Source organism: Halyomorpha halys, unplaced genomic scaffold (assembly GCF_000696795.3).
Source record: "Halyomorpha halys isolate HHAL.00 unplaced genomic scaffold, Hhal_1.1 Scaffold35.1, whole genome shotgun sequence".
In the NCBI taxonomy this organism is placed as follows: domain Eukaryota; kingdom Metazoa; phylum Arthropoda; class Insecta; order Hemiptera; family Pentatomidae; genus Halyomorpha; species Halyomorpha halys.
Window position 1 is genome coordinate 1,594,712 of NW_027106137.1, and position 21,420 is coordinate 1,616,131.

At 32.4% G+C, this 21,420-nt stretch overlaps 1 long non-coding RNA gene across 1 annotated transcript in view; it reads left to right on the forward strand.

Moving 5' to 3' along the window:
- LOC136797357 (uncharacterized) overlaps nt 1-21,420 on the forward strand; it is a 278,908-nt gene that overhangs the window by 192,343 nt on the left and 65,145 nt on the right. The window contains exon 2 of the long non-coding RNA XR_010845184.1: nt 4,633-4,677. This is a non-coding gene — a long non-coding RNA (uncharacterized lncRNA). The remainder of the gene's footprint in view (nt 1-4,632; nt 4,678-21,420) is intronic.

A 21,420-nucleotide genomic window follows, 5' to 3' on the forward strand; every position in this document is an offset into this window, starting at 1 on the left:
GAATTTTCAATCCCACATCTCTTGAAGAATGGTATAAAAATAAAATATGTCCCAATAAATCGCATCAACTAAACTTTACCCTTAGTCTTAAAAGGTCAATGACCTCTCTATAACTAATTATTCAGGTGCTTAACTTAAGTGGTGTTTGACGTTGGGATCCTTATTATCCACCGGCTTTGCCATTGATTCACGAACGAACCGGACCTTGAATCATTTTGAATACCAGAACATATCATACATCATCTGTAACGTTTATAATAGTCAGTAGAGTACCTTATAAAGCTTCATTATATAATTTAAGGCTACGGTTTTACAATTTTTTGTACTTAGCTATCTTATTTTTAAGAATTGTTTTTTTTATCTGGGAGTGTTCCTTCCTAGATAAAAAAAATATATATTAAGTAAAGTAAACATAAAAAAGTATTAGTTACCGACAGCAGTGACATGAGCCAGCACAGTGTGCTACCACTGCTGCTAAACCTCGCATGCCAGAAAGGCAACACAGAGGAAAACAATAAATAAAATATTATAAAAAGTTTAACTATACTCAGAGCCGTTTGTAGCTGAGGAAGAAAAGGGGGTAAAAAAAAAAAAAGATCAACTATACCTAACTAGAGTTTCACTCTTGGGGAGGTGAGATCGTTGGAGGCGTAATCTGGGAGTGTGGGTATCAGAAAGCTGAACGAAACTGAATCGGGCACGAGTGGATTGCGTATGTGTTTTCCTAATGCTGAGAGAGGGAGGGCTTCAAGATTCAAAAACAGTTCAAAAACCTGGATGGTTAAGATCCACCCGACGGTGAGCACCACAAATCTGCTTAAGGAGAGAGCCTTGTGGTTCTTTCATGTTTGGAGGATTGTGAAACCTTGATATTAGGGACTTCCTAGACCCACCCCTCTATCTGAAGCGTCAGGAGGATGGACAAACCATCGCTAGGTCCGAGAACGAACTGTCTGCAGGTAGTGTGGAAGAGAAAAACACATGGACAACAAGTGTCCGAAAAGGATAGAGAAGTTTTCTTCTTACTGGGAAAATGGCAGAAAAAAAGCGTCAGGTTAGAAGGAGATGGAAAGATTGCACTGCCCGGAGAACTGAGGCAGTCAGATTCACCAGAAAGAGATGCTGAAGGAGTCTAAGAGAACGAGATACAGCTAAGTGGTAATCTGGGCAACGGAAAGAGGAAGCCTAGGGAGTCACTGAGACCGGTGTTGGACACCAAGGATGAGAGACGGATATGCAACGACAAGCTGCAGTCCTATTTGTAAGGGTTGCGCGAACGCAAAACGTAACCCTAGATTGCACCCAAATATAACTGAATCCCAAGCATTTAATGAAATAAATATAAAGGTGTTTAATTAGCAGTAGTGGCATATAGGCGTACTAGCCCACTGCTGCAGAATACGCCGTTTTCCGGAAATGGTTAGGTAGGAGGAATAAAAAAACGTTTAAATATACCTGGACCATTAGTAACCGATGGAGCGTTGCCGTCACCTTAACAACTTAGTAATTTCAACAGCGCCAATTCCAATCTGGCCTGGAGAGGTTGATTTTTATTTCGTAATAGTCCCAGAGAGTGAAAACTAGAACCTGCCATTATGGTTAGAAATTTTTGAATACCCTGCAGATTACCCAGTATATTAGAAATGACCAGACAAAAAGAAAAGTTAGACAATACCTCTGCTGTAATTCTGAAAACAATTTGTAATGATTTTTCGAAACTATTTTACATTGTATACAACAGGTATGCTGTTGATTTAGTTTAAAGGTCCCAGTGTCATTTACAGCATCATATAGAGTTTTGCCTCACATTTGCCTGTAAGAGAGAAACCGCTTAGATAAATTATTTTAATTAAAAGAGTTTCAAGCCTCTTTTCAATATAAATTTATAATTGCACATTCCTCAGTGCTCTCTTTTTATAGGGTTGAAATTAAAGATCTCTTGATTACTTCAGTATATGTTGATTACTCAATATATATTAACTAGATATTTCTTACATTTACTCGGTTCTTAGCCATTCATATTACTTATGATTTGCTGAAATGAAATATGACTCTTCTACTGCATTATATGTAAATTTACTTTATTTCTGGTATAAAATGGCTTCATCTTCATCAAACACTTCTGGTATAACTAAAATAATAAGAATCATGTACTATAATTATTTTAAATTAATCCTTGTTAAAGAATTATGAATTAATACTTTTATTTAAAATTCAAATAAAATTATATTTGACACCTCAATGTTTCGGGGTTTTTCCCCCATCACGATTTTACATTATTATGCCATACAATGCTATAACATTGTATGTGGACCAAGAATTATTTTTCAACTAATAGCTTTTGATTGTAGACGAAGTAATTACAATTGGTAATTAATTTCTTTAGTGTTATGAGTAAAATGAAAAACATGTCAAAAGAAATATACAAATGTAAAACCAGAAGACAAAATTCCGAAACATCAAGTTATCTAATCAATTTTGATTAGAATTTCAAATAGAAAATCTACCAAACAGAAGATTTAATTGAATTTATTATTTCTTATTCACAAAGATTTGATTGTTTAATTTGGATAAGTTCTTTTTACTAACATCTACATATATTATTATTCAATAACCGCATTTATCAACGGTCAACAGTTTTGGATTACTTTGTGAAAAATGATCTGTCATCATTTTTTTTGCGTTCACAGTAATCCCTATTTTTTCTAAAACCTGTTGATCTCCATTCAATTTCGGCATTAAAATTAGTCTCATGATATCTAAAAAATTTAACGAGAAAAAATTATCCCCATTTACTTATATGATTTCTTAGATTTAACTTCACAGGACTTGATACGTACAGGAAATAATGAGAAATAAAAATACTTATTAAGCAGAAATAAATCAACAATTATAATTATATTCAATCTGATTTCAAAATGCTGAGGAAATTCCTATATAACAGGAAGAAAAACGACTAAGGGATGAGGTTAGACGATTTTAATATGATAAATGACCAAAACAATCGTTGTTCTTTTTAATTCTTCTACTTTTGCTTATCCCCCATAGTGCCTAATCAGCGAAGGAAAGTGTTCAGCCATAGGTTCCAGCCATCCTCAGCCATTCTCTATTAGTAGCTAGACTCCTGGCCAGAAGAAGATCCTTCCCTCTTGCTTTGCAAAGCCTGTCGACATACTCCAGGTCCTTGGACGACACATCCATCCTTGGTCGTCCACGAGACCTTCTGTCATCTGAGATGTACTCCATCGTCTTTAGGGATTCCCTATGTTCTTCCATTCTAATGACGTGCCCGAACCATTTCAACTGCCGTGTATGCAGAACCTCCTTCACTGGGGCGATCCCCAGTTCCTGGCGTATCCTGTCATTTCTGGCACGACCTCTCCTCCTCGTCTTCCTCACTATTCTTTGCAGAAACTTCAATTCTGCAGCAGTGACTTTCTTTCCTGCCGGTCCGTCAATATTCAGCTCTCAGTTCCATACAAGAGTATCGGAAAGTATAAAGACTTAGATATGGAGCTTGACATCCCTACCCACCTCTCGCTTCCCAACTACAATATTGCAGATCTGGTAATAGACTGCATTAGCCTTATTCTTTATCCTGTTTGATATTTCTGAGTCTACTTTCCCAGACCTGTCTATTATAGTTCCTAGGTAGGTGAAATCTGCAACCACTTCTATTTCTTCCCCGTTACAATAATTGGGCTTTGATAAGTGAACATTTTCTACTTTAGTCCCCAATTGAAATATCTTGCTTTTGCTGGTATTCATTTTCATTCCTTTCCGGTGGGGCTCTTCGTGCCATTCAGTCAATGCCTTCTCTAATTCAGGGGTGTTTGCGACGAGAACAATATCGTCTGCGTAGAGGAGGAGTTGTATGACCACCGGGCGGATGTTGCTAAGGCCCAGGAACGTCCCCTCCGTTCTTCTTTTACAGATGACAGCCACTTCATCCATGTAAAGTAAAAATAGCAAAGGACTTAGACTGTCATCTTTTCTCACCTCCCCCCCTTGCAATACTAAAGCAATCAGATTCCTGCCCGTTTAGCCTAACTACTCCTTTTGGAATTTGATAAGTGGATTTAATAGCGTCCACCAATGTTCTTGGGACATTCTTAGAGATTCTCCCATTTTCCGAGTCTTCGAACGGAGTCAAATGCTGTTTCGAGGTCAAGGAAGGCGATGTACATCCTTTTGTTTCTATCCCAGGATTTCTGGAGTACATTCCACAGAGAGAAAATATGGTCCTGTGTTTGCCGTCCTGGTCTAAATCTGGCTTGTTCTTCTCTGAGGTGCTCTACTAGGGGTCTTAGCTTTTTCTTTTACAAAAATATTTCACTCTGTAACATATTCCACCCTCCTTCCAATAGTGATAACTCAAAACTCTAACTAATTGTTATGTTTTCATTTTTCGATATAACACCTAAATACTGATGTATTGTTATTTATATTAATATTTAATTAAAACTAAATTAATTTGAAAGTACGTTTTAATTGAGACAGATATGTTAAAATTGCAGTGCGATATCTATCAGAAATTATATTTTATTGATGCTTGGCAAATATTGATTAGTACTTCTTTTATCATCAGTAAAACTCATTTTTTTATCGCTTAATTTTCTGTTTTTATTTCAGATGTGACATGATTTGGTTTTGTGATCCTTTTCAATAGCATCACCGGTAAGTTGAAACTAGTTTTGTAGTCATCTTAATACACTTTATTATTATTAACATAGATATGAAAAATTACACTGGATACTATTATAATTAATAAAAAAAAAGCATTTAAAGCTATTTCTTAAACTAACTAGAACATAAACATTTTCTGGAGCATTTTTTACCAAACATGACTATCTTCCGAGGATTACATTATTTTTCTTTTATTAAGATAAAAATGCTAATGACGAATTTTCAATTCATAAAAAGTAGAGCTATTAATATGGTTGAACTGTATCAATAAGGAACGAGTAACTGACAATATTTACAAATTGCTAAATGCTTTCGGGATGGAAAAATATATATTGGCTATATTGACCATAGGATATTTGGCCGCCCAGATCAGTTATATCAACACTTACCTTTTTTAACTTGCCGTAGAGAAGAGGTTGTACTGACCAGGCTGAGAATAGGTCACACGAGGCTCACCCACTCCTATCTTATTTCAAAAGAAACGCCTCCGAACTGACAGTATTGCAACAACAATCTAACAATAAGCCATGTTTTCCAACAATGCCCATATTTCACACACCTCAATAGCTTAGGACTAAACCAAGATACCTCAAAAACCCTTGGAGACGATGATAAGCAATAAAATTGGTGTTTCAGTTTTTAAAATCACAAAATTTACTGACAAAAATATAACTTGACGGAAGGGAAAAAAAATAATAATAAAATAAAATAATAAATAATCAAATTAAAAAATAAATAAAATTTAACGATTATTAGCAAAATTAAATAAAATATAAATGGCTTTGATGACCAATGAAATTTGGCGCCACTAAATAAAAACAAACAAACTTACCTTTTTTGGGCTACTGCTTTCCAGTTAGCGGCATGCAGCTCCTTCACATCTTGTATTATGTTAATCTATCTGGTTGTTGGCCTTCCAAAAACTCTTGCCGACTATAGTGGCATTCATTGTTGTGCAATGGCGTCATATTTATATTGCTGAACTATTACAATCAATAATGTATCATATTATATTTTTAAAAAAATAGGAAATCAAAATTAAATATGAATCTGAGTTATGCCTCAGAAAATGTTAAACCACAGAAACCATATTATCCACTATTTTTAAAAAAGTCAAATCAAAGCATGTATTTCTGTAGGTTTGTTCTAACAACCACTTTTGAGTGTTTGGAATTGTAAGCAACATGCTTAGTACAATCAATTTTCAATTTTAGAAGTAATTGTTGGAACAGACCTAATCATTACAAAATTAAATCCAACGAAATTCGGGTGGCTATGTATGAAAAAAGACCTTATACCATTACAAATCAGCAGTGGGTTTATTGTAATGGAAGCACTCGATAGAAAATCGAGTGCTAGTAACTAGTTCAAGTCATGAAGTAGAAACCCTCGTATCCATTATAATTGGAACCGATGGCCGGTTAAGAGGAAGCCTATTGTCTGTTTACCGCTGGATAATTCGAGGGACCAGTTGGGCGGAGACCGTTCAGTTGTCTATTGTACTAACTTATAGGTGCATTCGACAGCATTCACGAAACAACTGAAGTTACCAACCAACAGAACTATGACTGATCAAATAAAATAAATTATGGCTGTGTATAAATTAATTACCCGTCACTGCAGGACTCCAGCCCGGAATTAAATCCAATGCCTCACAATTCATATTTTAAAATAAAATCAGTAGAATGATTGTTTTAATATTATAACAAATTTTTAAATTGTTAATAAAAATAGAAGATAGATACATATTTTCCGAAGGTTTCGATCAGGATTATTCGGTATTTTATTTAATATAAATGATAACTAAATTAAAATTTATAATTAAACCTGATACGACATTTTTTGATCATAATGTACACTGATTAACACGTTTTAATTTATTCCATTAGATTTCCTTCAGTAAATTACTTCATTCCGTAACGGGCTTCATGCATACGTAACATCTACACTGAATAATAATTAAGGTCAATGTAGGTAATTACTAGTGATTCAATATAATTTGAAGTAGAAAACACATACAATGATCTAGGAAAATTACAAAACATCTAATCTAACACATACGTTTATTCTATTTAAAGGTTATTTACAATTTTTAGTTAAAGGTTAAAGTTATTTGAAGGTTTTATTTATTTTATTTTTATAGGCTGTAAAAGTATTACGGTTAAACCCGTGTCACTTCTTTATCAGAGGGAGAGAAGAATGTAACTATTTTATCTTTTTTTGTCAAGCAAAGATACTACTTATTCCTCTTCTCTTTCTTCAGTCTTCATCTAATTCTTTATCATCAACAATCCTCATAAACTTGAATGGTACAATATAATAACATAAAAATAAAAAATAAAGATTTTTTCTAGATAAACTATATACAATAAACAATAGAAATAAAATCCATATAATACAAAAGCAAAATATACACATCAATACAACTGTAAAAACTCACAAGCAAACCGGAAAGTAAACGCTATTAACATCAATAAAACATAGAAATAAAAGGAAAGGACTCCAGTATGTAAAAGAGTAGAAAACAAATATTTACAAAAGTAACAAATTGTGAAAAAAAGAATAAATACTACATTTAACGTAAGCGGATTTAATGGTCCCGATATAAGGACTTAGAAGGATAATATTATGTTCTTTAATAACGATCACTCTGAATAGGCCTCTTATATCTGTAGCTCTTTCCCCCTATTAGTCCCTACACACCTTTATACCACTGCTCCAATTTTCAGTTGTCCTATCAGGTCTCAGACATTTAAATCATGTTGCGCCACTCTCCTGCTATCCTTAGGAATCCTGTCTCCAACATTGGCCCACAACTTTTGCAATGTCATCACATTACCAATTATTTCATCCTCTCCTTGCTATGTAGCGCGGTAGTCCCGTTAACGCCCCAGGACCCCAAAAAAATTTCGAATGGGGCAAACTCCGTGACTGAGTGTAAGAAGTTTTATGCTGCGTCCGTCCGTTCAAAGTTTCCAATAATTTCTCCACCTGGTCCTACAAGAAGATTTACTTAATGTACTATGCAGTCGTTCTATCCCTCCTCGGCTCTTTGGGTGTTGAGGTGACCAATGATTGATTCATGTGTTGAGATGATCAATGATTATGATTCATGCGTTGAGGTGGTCAACTCTAATAAATCATTGGTCAATGATTATGATTCATTCACAATAGAACACAACATCCTTCTTGCAAAATTACTAAACCTACCCATTTGCAATCGTACCATTCGTTGGTTCAAATTCTTTCTCTCAGATCGGTCACAGTATGCAGACGTCCCCGGCCAAATTCCTTCCAAGATAATCCTGTGGTGTTCATCAGAGATCGTCCCTCTCTTCTATCCTGTTTTATATCTATATTAATGACGTTTCTCTACACATCCATCACTCCGAATACCATACTTATACAGACGATTATCAAATATACTTGCTCTTCCCATTTTTCGATCTATTACCAACTATTAGAAAATTCCAAGAAAACCTGAACCGCATAAATCTCTGGGCAGTTAATAAGCTAATAAATTTAAGTTGAACGTGGATAAAAACAAAGGAAATTGTAACAGGGCTCAATCACTTCTTTAAAATTGTTCCTCCTATTCCTAAATAATAGTCCCATATACTTCTATCCAACCGTCAAAAACCATGGGATTATCTTTGATCAAACCCTTTCTTCGAAAATCCACGTCTCTGATATCTTCCGTCGCACATTTTCAACCTTAAAACTACTAAATAATCTTCGTCACCTATTTCCAATCAAAGCCTTCTTGTTACCACCTTAATATCCCCCACTTTTACTACTATAGTGGTGTCACTGTGGATCTCGAGGCAAAACTAAAACGATTAATAAATTACCTTGTACGATTCAGCTTCACACACTTCAAGGACAACTCTACTTCCCATATTTATAAGTTGCAGTAGCTTAATTGTTCCTACGTATTTCCATGCATCGATCCTTTACCAATTTATCCAATCCTGTCGTCCACCATACATCTCAGATCTTCTTGCACTCAAATCCTCTGTTCATTAACGCAATTCCCGTTCCCAGTCTTCAGACTTATAAACAAATTCCCACCGAACAGCAGCTTACTTTCAAATGATTCCTTCTCAGATCATCTTCTCTATTCTAAAGAGTTCCTTTTCCATTTCTGTTCGTTCCTCCACTAATCTTCCCACTTCCAAATCCCGTTTATTTCATCATTTCCTACCCACTCATTTCCAATTGAAATAAAATAGTACTGCCCTAAATATTTTCTCTATTGTTAGCAACTGACATGATATTTCTTTTTTCTGTTCAAAGACTTAAAAGCTGTTTTATTACAATTTGTAAATTTTTTCTATGTTAAATTTTAATTTTATCTGATGTTCTTAGGCTCTTACTATTGATTGTATTTTTATTCTAAAAGGACATGTCCCCACAAATAATAAACTATTTATTATTACTATAATACGTTATACTTATATTTCGCAGATAAATAATAAGCATTTCATACGAGACTCAGAAACTCAGATTTGACCAAAAACTGGGAAATTAAAATAAGACTGAAAAGAAATATTCTACAACTCTATGGAATTCATGTTATGATTCTTAGCAACAGATTAAAATCAAAGGTCTATGGGTTAAACAGATTGGGATAAGAACATTTAATGATGAGTTCTCCAAACACTATAAAAATTTCTATTAATACATCAATAAACATAAATTCTCATACCTTACATTCGCAAGCAGTTTAATTTTTTATAAATTATTCAAAAGGAAACACGTATCTATCTAAAACAAGATATGTTTTTGATATCTGTAATTATATTTTTTTTGAATTAGTAACACCAATAACGTTCTAAAAAAGTTTATCAATATTTTTTATTTGTTTATATCACATCCGTTAGCTTATTACATCAGTAGAAAGGCATACAAAAGTTCACATGTATTTGTCTAAAAAATTTCTACTCTGCAAATATGTGAATCAAATATATAAATCACGGATAACGGACGGGGATAAAAGTATAATATAAGAAAAAAACTCCTGACAAAGAACAACATAAAATATATAAGAGTCCAGACACTGTGGTCGCAACTGACAGTACAGCTTTTATAACCAGGACCCCTTGGACTAAGGAAGAACATGGCGTCCCAATATTATTGGATCCTTCATAAAACATAAATCCTGAACAACAGTATTTTGTATATTATATAGCGGTCGATACATGGAATACATATTTTATGACAAATAAAAATACATAATGGGAGGGTACTTAATGTCACAAATGACCAGAAATGGGATTAAAAAAAGAAAAGGTCTAATAAAAAAGACAGAAGTGGAGGAAGCTGGTAGAAGAGGCTCTTAAAAGATTTCTAACGTCTTTAAGTCAAGTTAAAAAAAAAATTATATTATTTATGTATTTACTTATTGTTAGTTGAGTTGCCTCTACCCCTACAGGGTCACAGCCTATTCTTGGATTTTTACCTTATATTATTTTTAGCACTTTTGCTAGATATTTTAGTTTTAGAATAATGCAGGATATCATGAACAAAGAGAAATTCTTGAGAGGTACAAGATTATTTTTCTCATCTTGATTAAAATAATACTGTTTATCCATTTTGAACTTTTTTTTGTGTTGCATTTCCGAAAAATTACTTCTCTACACATTTTTCTAATGTACCTGAATCTTTCACAAAATTAATCTAATATTAAACTGAGGAAAATGTTTATTGACTATTGTCGCCTATCAGAAACTATTGCGATTTTATTTATATTTTTTTTTTGGATTTCTCACATATAATCCTAAATATTTATAAGACAAATATAAAATGATATATATATATTGAGGTATCGAACTTTTTTCGTGATATGACTTATAGCAGAACAGGAATATTGTGTATAGATATTTATAAGCTGTACTACAGGAATAAAAATACCTTGTATCAATTATATTTTACCACATAATAAAAATCTTTTAAATTTTGGTGAAGAGAGGAAGTATTTCGGATGGCTCGTAAATTATTTTTGGCGATTATTCCCTTTCTGAATTCAATTTTTGATAATAAAATGTATTTGAATTTTTTTACTTAGTAAATCGGACAAAACTTTACGCACATTTTGAGATATTTTCGCTTTAATATTACAATTATATAATGCTTAAAAGAAATACAAAATCAAATTGAAAAATATTCAAACATATATTAATCGCTTTGTACTAAACAGATTTGCAGAACCACAGATGTGATCTGTTACAATGTAATACGCTATCAAAGCGGCGTCAATTAAATCAGCATGAGACCTTAATAGGTATGAACTGTTAAATTACTGTCATTAGGTAATCTAGTTGTGATAATCAATAATGATCATTTCTTTTCATCTTTAATGAGTTTCACTCATTCTAATTCTGAAAAATCTGCAAGAAGCCTAATTAATTATCTTAATAAAAAATAACGCATGTAGATGTTTATCTGTGTTTTACCTGTTTTTATACCAATTTTTAGGTGAAACAGCTGATTTCAACAACGTTTTAACTATTGTTATACAAAGCCTTGAGAAGGTTTGAAGCAATATCAACCTGCCATCCGCCAAAATAAAACATTTCCTGATACCGTATCGTAAACAACTTAAATTTACAGAGGAAACCATTTTATTCAAATAGGCCTTGAGAATTGCCAGTTATTTGAAAAATTCTCATAGGAAAGATTCACACTTATTTAGTTGGTGTACCACAAACCGGTAACAGTATTATTTGGAACGCTGCACGCCGAAAAAATCAAACCTAATTAAATTACTTACTAGTTAAATTACTAACTAAACTAAATGACTAAAATGTTCACAATTGTATAAGTAATTTCTGTATTACTCGCCATCTAACTAAGTGACTAGCCCACTGTGAAGTAGGCCTATACGATGACAAAAGGAAAGATACTAACCAGCATATCCGATTTCACGGCGCATAAATACCCTACCTGCATTGTATATGATGTATAGTATTATGCATATTAATTGTATTATTACATCCTGATTATTTATTATGTTACATTTTTTAGCAAGTTTTACTATTTCAACTGATATAATAATCCTGAATTATAATAGTTTCCAAAAAATCATATGGAAAAATGAATAATAATTTATCAATAGGATGAATAAAAAAATGGATATAATATAAAATATTTGGTAATTGAGTATTTAATAATAAAACTGTGCATCCTTCTTTATATTAATAAAATGTTTACAAATTTTTACCTAAATATTCATAAATTAATAATCATTAACAAATTCTATAAATTAGTCAGTAAACACAGTTGAACAGTCATTATCAATTTAATAAATAGTTTCATTAGTTATCATGCATCTTAACTATAAATAAAAATACGAAAACAACAATTATAAAGTGTCACTGCAGCTCATTGGATATGACTATAATAAAAATAAAATAAAAATTGTGTGAATCTGTAAAAGCAATTATATCCTAATTAGTATTAACTAATTTATTTCGTAGATGATAAATGTTGCGTTAATGTACAATGAAACAAACTTTGTTACAAATATAAACCTCATTCTATTTTTTGCTTAAGTTACACCTCATAGAACTAATTGAGTAAAACACAATTAAGAGTTACTGAATAACTAACTCCATTGTTACAAGCAAACAATTAAGGAAAGTAATGATCGAGAAACGTTGAAGGAATCCGAGAGTTTGTATAATAAGAAATTCAGAAATAATGAAAAAAATTGCCGTCTCAATTAGTAGATAAGTGAATTTTTATTTACCCTCAATTAACATAAAAAGTAAAAATAAATTTGAATAACAAATTCAGAGAGAAGTCTGAATGGATTATAATTGTAAAAGCAGAGGGTTGAAGTCAGATATCCGGAAATTATTGAATTCCTTAACCCTCTTCTCTATAATCCTATTAACACAGGAATACTAATCCTAACAGTAGGAACACAATGCTCTCGTCACATAAGCTCTTTAACGTCTGCTATATAAATTTTGTCAAAATTTCAATTTTATTAATAATTTTTTAATACTCTATGCATGGCCTAATTTCTGAGATAATATAAAGAAGATTTCAAAATCTCGATTCTCTCAAATAACAATAAAAGAAATAATCAAAACTAGAGACCACGATTTAATATTATTATAGACCACAGATAACCTTTGAGAAGAATAAAGATGGTGAGAGAAAAGAGTCAAAACAAATTTGTGTATTAATTTAAGCACCTCCTCTCAAGGAAGTATGGCGCTGTTTTTGATTCAAGGTACCTGAAACAAATAAAATGAAGACAATACTTCATACATAATACAATACAGAGGTGATACTCAACCTCTACCGCCAATTATCGAAAATCGCCGTGAACAATGCATCATAAATTTATTTGTTTTATCATTATTTTATATATTCTGTTAATTATTGTTGTTTATTTGTATTTTTTTAAATTCACTGTATTATTTTATTTTATAACATTTTGTCATTTCATCTATATTTTTCAATTTACTCTAAGGCTCTAAAGCTTAATTTTGACGCCTGTAAATTATCCTAAAGGGATCAATCCCAGAATAAATAATGATTATTATTATTAACCCGACTCAGGATCGGACATTCAAGATTAACACACAAGCACCTTCTTGAAAGAAATCCGTCACTGACATGTTATAGTTGTGAATGTACCCTGACGATGGAGCATATCCTGGAACACTGTTCGAGGCTGGAATCATCAAGAACATCTTTTAGCCTCCGGGGAGCCTAAAAGAGTCAAGCCTTACTGCCAGAAAATTGGAAGAATTGGTTTTAAGTTCCTGAAGGAGAACAACCTGTACCAAGAGATGTAACCACGAAATCCAGAATATGGTGCCTCTAACCCTGTAGTTGTATACGGCACCCAAACATTAAGCAAATAAATAAGTATCTCCTCTCAAACTAAAAATTTATATATAATACATATTTTTTTTTTTATAAGCACCACGATGGGGCTAACGGGAGTAGATGTCATGATGAGAAAAAGGGTAGCCTCTTTTTCAGCACTGGTAATGCACTTTCAGCAGAGATAATGGCTCACCAGGTTTAAAAAATAATTTAGTTACTTGTACTCAGTCGAGACTGAGTCTGTTTACATGGGTCTGCCACCTTTGTGGCCGTCCTGTCGGTGTCCTGAATAATGAAGTCGTACAGTACTGAAGGCTGTAAAAAAATTGATATGTCTCCTCGATAAAAATTCTGTCTCAGTCGGTAGTTCCAATATCGTATGTAGTGGCCGTCTTTACTCTGAAGTAAAGTGTCTCTCACTATACGTCTCAGTATACCGCTAACTGTTGGAGCCTCTTGTCCGTTAATGGGACTATTTTGGTCACCATAGGTGCTCCGTAGAGCAGGGTACTTCTCAGCACACTTTTGTAAATCATTAATTTGAGTAGAAGAAATAGATTAGGAGAAGCTAGCAGTAGATGAAGGCTGTAAGACTTGGTCCTCACCTGCTTGATCTTCTTATTACAGAGGAGAGGTGTGTCAGGTGTCTGTCAAGGGTAACACCTAGATATACTATGCTGCCTGCTGGTCTATTCTCGTACCCTGCTACTTCATATATAGAATTTGGGGAGAGGAGAAAATAATACAAGTGGCATAAGCCGCTGTATCGTCGGCATAAGCCGCTCCGCTAAAGTACCCTTGTCATACTTAGCTGTAACCGTTTCAGCCGTATATTCCGAGAAAATAATTAGAGATAGCACCAACCCCTAGGGTATTCCACAAGTGAGTTAGACCTCTCCGAAAACCACTTTGCCGACTCGAACCCTTATTGAGCGGTCCTGCAGGAATGATCTTAGTAGAGTGTACAGCTTTTCTGGAAATTCGTTATCCTTTAGTGTTTTACATAGTAAACTATGGGATACTGAATCAAACGCTTCCGCGCAGTCTATTTAAATCATCGCTGTTGCCTCAGTCTTTGTTGTCTCCTCGCTTACTTCCGCCTGTAGTTTGCCAGATGGTGATCCGAGCAGAGGCCGGCCCAAAAGCTAGTCTGATACGATGGGATTGGCTCTACCTCTGACCAGTAGGTTTTGGGATGATTATAATACTTTTTTTTCTTACCTCCTGGAACAAAGAAATAAGCATTTACAATTAATAAAATAAGCATTAACAACCCCTCATGATAGCCGAGCGGTCTAAACCATAGACCTCTGGCACATATATAATAATTACAATACATATCAATAAATTAATTATAACTAAAATTAATTAGCTATAATTATTTGAAACGGGAAGTGGAGATTAAAGATAGTTTAATGGAGCAATATTAAAAAAAAAGTTGCTAAAATTGAACAATGGCGAGAAACCCACTTCTGCCCTCCGTAGTAGCCTTACTTATCTCACCTTTAGAACAGATACTTATAGACAGTATATTGGTCAATGTTGGACATCATAACAAAAAAAATATTAGAAGCCAATCCTTCTCACCCTACCCTCCCCGCCCCTCTAAATCCCCAATTTAGCGTCGGTCCTACACCACCTTTGATACAATTATTTGAATCGGGAAGAGGAAACTTAAGATAGTTCAATCGAGCTATAATTAAAAAGTGACAGAAAGTTAAAAAAAAAAAAAAGCCGTATCGTAATTATCGATATTTAATGGTTAATGGTTTGTCCTTTAAGAATAAAATCTATGCGACGAGTTCTTGTTGAAATGTAGCTTCATCCAGAATACATAGTTTCTCAAGTAAATATAGTCGATGGACGTTGTTAAAATGTATTATATCATTTTACATTAGCCTTAATATTCCTCAAAATTTTGGCCAAATCTGAACAGCCGTTTTGAAAATTTAGGGATGCCAAAGAACACACAAATGTTAACCTACTAGGGAGCAAAAGTAGGAAACGGAATCTAATAAAATCGATAAATGACCAACTAGACATCAACCTCCTCAAACCCAAAAAAATTTAATCGAATTTAGATAAACAGTTTGATCTATTATGCTGAAGCACAAATTCTATAACCGACAGATACAAAAATCCTTATACAGCATTTGATCCATGATGTCTAAAACGTATAATGCGAATGAAAAATTTCGATTCTCAGGAAAAAATTTTTTTTACTTCTTTTATATAGACATAATTATTGAAGATCTATGTTTTATTAGACGATAACCTGAAACAATTCTAATGAGATATCGAAGAGGGAACAGATGGTTTGAATTATGAAAATTATAAATTTAAAAAAAATTATAAATTATAATTGTGATAAAGCAGCAATAAAAATTGTGAGAACAATACATATTTTTCGCATCAAGTTTCTCTAGATCAAATGAATATGGATATATGTAGATCATATCAAGAAAATCTATCATAATTAATTTATGAAACCCTGAATAAAGTCCTTAGAAGCATTTGAGTACACCATGTTATGAACAAGCTTTTAGAAGAAAGGAAAAAAAGTGATAGAAGATTTAGCGATAGTCAGATTACTAAAAAATAGAAAAATGATTTAGATTGCCGGCTTGCATATTTATTTTTTTCAAATTTTTATTTATTGATAAATATTACAATCTGCCACAACGTTGTTAGGGAATAGGTAATAGTGATAACTGATCACATGCATACTAAAATAAAATAACATAAAACTAAAAATATTTAAAAAAATAATAATAAAACCTCTCTCCTAATATGTACAAATAGAAGGATAAAGGAAATAAACATGATTAAACTATGTACATGTAAAAATAAATAAAATAGTCACCAATCGCATTCACACTCTTATATATAATATTAACACACTCGACCTGAGGATCCCTGAGTCCACTCTATCCCCCACGTATGGGAGGTAGAGCAGAGCTCTTTGAGATCCCAGTGCATCCCTCTCAACGCGTCACTGGTCTAATGAGCCAGACGAAGTGAAGCTAGCACGCTGAAGTCGCAAACACTCAACTTGAGTGGAGAATCTGACCATTGCTAGAACTCTAACTCTCCATTTTTATTTAACAATAAGTCTCTTGGCCACTGCTGTTTCAACCTTCGAGGTAGATTGTAGGGATATGTGAAACTGGATTGAACCAAAGGATTAGTTTGGCTGATATGAGGTCAAAGGGAAAAAAGGGGATATGAAGGACATGGTGTAGTGTTCTGTTTCAAACGTAATAGGGTGATTACAGTTCTAAGGATTTTGGATAGAACGGATTAGATACGTTCGATGTTCGATGGTTTAGCAGTTCCCTAAAGTTCACGTCCATAGGTCCAGATAGGTCTAAGTATATTCTTATAAATTATAAGTATGTTTTCAATTGAGAGATGAGAGGTCCTGCTAAACAGTCGGTATATTTGGCAGAATCGTCTGTTGAGTTCTTGTCTTTTAAGTCTGGTATGTTGGTTCTAGGTGAGTCTTTTGTCTTAGATGAATTAAACATATCGTACTGTGTCTGATCTGGAGAAAGAAATGTTATTAAAACAAACAGGTGGGCAGAAGCTGCGACGGAGGGTAAAAGTCACATGGATGCATATATAATGGAATGTTTCCACAGGACAGGAAAGTGGGTTGTTCTAAGGATACGATTTTAGAGATAAGTAAGGGATAGTATAGCTTTGGGAGGAAGTTGGCGAAGGATTTGAGGAGTCAGAAGATCATATCCTGGAGATTTACGAGGAGTTAGCATCTTTACTTGATATTTGACCTCAGAACGGGTGACTGTTCTAGAAGGTAAGGAGAGTAGGATGGCTTTAATATTAAAATACTAATTTGTAAGATATTAAACTAATATTTTCATTTATTCTCCAAACACATGTAACATAACTAAAAATCCAAAAATCTCGTTATAAATAATAAATTAAAAAGTTTATTTAATAAAGAGAATTTATGTTAAATTACACTGAAAATTAGTTAGACTTGGTCCAATTTCAAAAACTATTCAAAAACCATCATTCTTTAAATCATTCTTTAAAAATGTATTTTTTTTTTCAAAATGAAAAAGCATAATTTATTACAGACACCAGTGTAAAATTATTCCATGTCGGACTTTTCGTAATATACTGTTCTAATACTAAGAACAAAGCAACTGATAAATAAACTCATAATTTTAAATATCAAGTAATATAGCAGGTAGGAAAGATATTTTAGTGCTATTTTCTATTGGAGCTGACCTGTATTACGTTTACGGCCACTGTGGGACGGGAAAACAATGACGAAACACCCTACAGAGTGTAGTGGGGGTATCGATTGGTGATGTCACAACGGTGACGTCACACCCCGCGCCCTTATATTACTATCTGCTGTTGTAGTAATGATCCACGATGATTCCAGATGTCCGGATCGAGCCTCAAGTAGCACTGCAGTTCAGCTAACTTATTGTCAACTACTGTAAACACTGAAATTGAAAATATCACTATTCCCTATTATTAAATCCTCACATTAATATTCAACAGCATTTCATGACATAGATAAACGAGCAAATTCATATTAAGTTTTAATATTACTTGGAAAAAACAAATTTTTATGTTGAATACATTTTAAAACTTATCATGTAAGAAAATCATATAAAAAAATGATCAGATATTTTCACTAAACAAAAATTAAAGATCACAATAAAACAGAACAAATAAGCATAATTCAGAACTATGGGATATCAGTATTATATCGTATGGCAGCTACTACATCTTAGACCTCGGACATTAGTAGAAGAGTATGTAAAGAAAGCCCTGAAACTGAATAGCTTGGAGACCTCTGGTATGATTAATTAAAGCGTGTGTATATTCAAAATAAGATACTAACATTAAGAGAACAATCTATAAAATTTAACCACATAATAATAAAAATATTAGCAAAGCCATGGTTATTATGCCGATACAACTAATTGTCTTTCCTGCATATTGTGTTCACATAACACGATCAAAACCATGAACCGTAACGTTAGTTAGTCTTTGTATAATCCTTTTAAATACCTGTCGTAACAACGGAAGTTTTTCTGTTGCAGAAAATCCATAACTAATGTAAACAATACTATTGATCGTTGGAATATAAAAGTACTTCTTACATCTGTATAAATTGAATTAGCTATTCGATTGCAGTTTTTTTAATGTAAATTTTTGATTGAAGGGGAGTGGGGTGGTAAAGAAATAAAGCGCTGAGCTACTAACCCCTAGGACCTGGATTCGAATCCGGCTGTGGTAGATAATTATATAACAGGATAATTATTATAGCCGTGTCAAACCTGTGTGTTTTAGAACCCTCTTGGGGTCTACTGAGGCTCGCAAAGCGGGTACTCTTAACTAGGGAAAAATCTGACGATTGAGCATGTCCTAGAAAAATAACTTTAGCCGTTGTTTTAAAACAGTACTTACAAAGAACTGAGTCCCTGACCCTTCGTGTATTGTAGCGGTTCACATTATTATTATTTCTGATTAAATACTTATATTTTAGCGCTATTCCTACGAGCGACCAACGCTCCGAGAAGATGGAATAGCGGTAGTAGAGGGGGGAAGAAAATAATAGTAATTCTAATATAAAAGAATAAGACAACATCAAAAATTGTATACTAATAATGGAATATATTTTTAAATGAAGGATCAAATCTATAAGGAATGAGTTCAGAAATCATTATTTCGAAAATCAAACTTTTCTTAATTAAAGTTTTCTTTTCTGCTTCCCTAGTTATACTATATTATTATACTAAGAAATATGATCTTCTAGAAACATATTTTCAAAATAATGTTTGTTCTAATTATATTTCTAAATTCCGACGGATCGTACTATTTGAATGATAAAATTAAATAATTTAAAAAAAATAAATTGATATTGTTATTAGATAATTCTTTAAAAAAAGAAAGTTTGAGAATTACAGCAGTAAAGCTTTGTCACTATCTTTATTGAGTACATTAGAGAACTTTTAATAAAAATAACTGATGTGTAAATAAAAAAAAATAATTTTAGAAAAATAAAAATTGGATTAACGTTAATAGTGGTTATGAAATGGATTTAACTAAAGACAGACAGATACGAAACTGAAGTTTTCCCTTGATGTTTACAACGTAAAATGGGAGTAAGAGTTGTTGATTATTAGTTGAGATTAAACAAACTGAAAATACAATAAACAAATAAAAATTTAATCAGGGATGGTAAAATAACCAAATAAAAATGTCAGGGAAGGGTCTGACTTCAAATCAGGAATTCTTTCATATATCAAACTGTGTTATATCATATTCATTCGACTTTTATTTTGTTATTTTTTTAATTATAAACTAATTATGAAAAAAAAAACCTTTTGGAAACATTAACTTTGGATTTTTCGATGTTGAGAAGCTCAACGAATATTATACAATCAAATAAACTCATCAAAAATTTATCGTTAATTTAAAAATAAATAGAGTAACTGATAAAAGATCCAAATAAAGGGAACGCTGATATATTCCAGTGTCTTAGGAAGCCATTGCCACGTCAAACCTTATCAGCCGTCTGACAGGTTGAGGCACGTCATGCACAAGAGCGAGCATTAATGCAAGATGGCGTCATGATACACTGATATTCCAAGAATTATCCTCAGCAATACAGAAACACATCGCATATCAATAGGAATTAAAACAAAGATTCCTTATTTTTATATTAAAAAAAAAATTATAGTTTATGACGGATTTAACTAAATTAATTCATAATATTTTTATCATTAGAGCTTATCACTAATACAAGTAGTTTCAAAAAAATTATTAAAACGAAGTTAAATGATTGTTGATTACTGATGATAGAGTATACTTGTTGGTTATAATAATAGACGATTAAGCCTTTTTATTTTTAATTTATTTTTGTTTCTGAAGCGGGGCTAATGTAGTTAGAGACGACTTATTAAAAATGTTAATAACTTAACAAGGTTGTGATAAATTTTTAAAAAAGATGGTGACTGTGATAAATAATTTTAATTTTTAATCTAATGTGAAAATTTACTAATTAGGGTAATTTGTTAGATTGACCTGGGCAGAATAGCTGTCCATGTCCATGTTTTTAAATGATTTGTTCTAAAATTGTATTAAGATTGACCGAATTGGGCGAAACGTTGGACTTATAAATTGAAAAAATATGTTTTGAAATTAAAATAGAATAAAATTGTATTTAATTAAACAATATTAACCAGTCTCAAGAAAGTGTTAAGATTATAAATTAACAAGATTATTTTATTAATGTTGAGCACCTCACTTCTGCAAAATTTTGTGAATGCATATTGAATTTTACTACTTTGATACTATTTGCAGAGATAAGCTTAGGTTTAACACGGTCTGTTATTTTTTTAATATACATTTTTTAATATTTAAATAATTGATTAAAATTAATATCAAAAGTAGTATGAAAAAATAATTTTATTGAACTATAATTCTAGCAGAATTTGTAAAAAAAAATATAATTCTACTTATAAAGAAATAGATAGTTGTTCATTCAATCTCAATGTTCTACTTAAAAAAAAAAAAAATCATCTGATTTCTATGACTACTCGTATGTAAAGGTAACAACTAAAATAACGTACGAAACATGCTGTAGATAACTAGAAAGCAACTTAAGCAATTTAAATTTATCAATTCTAAAAGTTACAGAATTACATTACTTGTATTCGCTAATCATGAAAGAGAAAAGATATTGTAAATAAATAAGAATAGTAATATGTTATAAAAAAAATATGATTTTTTGTAAAGTATAATTGCCTAAATAGACAATCATTGCCAGAGCAATAAATTCGGTAATGCATTTATAATTAACGAGAATTATTCTATTACGCAATTTAAATTATTTTC